Below are 1,181 nucleotides of genomic sequence, written 5' to 3' on the forward strand. Positions count from 1 at the left end.
CTCCTAGACTGAAAAGTTAATCACTCCCCTCCTTGCTATAAAATGTCTACCTTTACATTTCCAACCCTCACAATCAATCCTGATAGCAATTATTCACTATTGTATCACAAAAGACCCAGCTGTATTTCATTGCATCAGCCCTGGCTAGTCAGACTGAATACTACTCACTGGAGATTCTACCTTCCTCCACACCCTCTGGATCTATGTTCCCTCTTGAAAGCTTGTCAGCCAGTCACTCACTTATTGCCTTTGTAGCTCCCCCACCCCCCATTTTGGGTAGCCAGTGTCCAAGTTGCCCATCCCTGTCTACTCTGTGTGTGGAGGGTGTGGGTTTTGAATGAAGGAACATGAGAGAATCCCCACTGACTAGTTTTCCTCTTTTCCAAATGGGTCTGGTGTAAAGGGGTGAAGGATAATGCTGATGGGATTTTATTATTTCAATTTTGAGTAACTTTTAAGACAATCAATTATGATTGTCAAAACTGTAATTGTATGAAATGTGTAACTAAAAGCAAGAAGTAGTTAGTCTTTCATTTCAGAAACAGATGATTCCACAGCCATCAAGAACAATCGTGAGTAGAACATGGGATTCCTGTCTGGAAAAGTGGTGACAGATGAGATGCCAGCAAAGGCAATGCTATGGAAAGACAGAGCAGCTGTGAACTCTAGGCCCAGGAACTGAGTAAGGCTGTGTAACTATGGGCAGGAGGCTGGCTTGCAGAATATGCCCTTTGGATATTTAAATTAATATATATTTTTGTTTTGTTTGTGTGCATCACATATTTTTGCTTTGTTCTTTTGTGACATATAAGACGTAAATGGGATGAAAGCATTTTCAGTTAGTTATATCATGTTAAGAGCAAGTATGATTTTATATTTTTCTTCATTTTGAGATTATGCATACAGTTCATAGGGGGGCAGATTGACAAGGGTGGATTATAATACTTAGGGTTCTATACCAACTTGACTAGGCCAGGATTTCCAGAGGCTTAGCAGTTAAGATGTGCTTATTCCCATGGTGATGAAACCTAATACAGGCATAGTTGATTCTATGATGAGTGGCTATGAGTAGCCAATCAATTAAAGGGATGTATCCTTTTGGGTGTGACCTGCTCCCAGTATAATGGAAAGGCTCTCTCTCTCTTTTCTGCTGGGGACTTTGGACTTTGTAATTATATGCC

The sequence above is a fragment of the Chrysochloris asiatica genome, unplaced genomic scaffold (genome assembly GCF_000296735.1).
Source record: "Chrysochloris asiatica unplaced genomic scaffold, ChrAsi1.0 scaffold00217, whole genome shotgun sequence".
NCBI lineage: Eukaryota > Metazoa > Chordata > Mammalia > Afrosoricida > Chrysochloridae > Chrysochloris > Chrysochloris asiatica.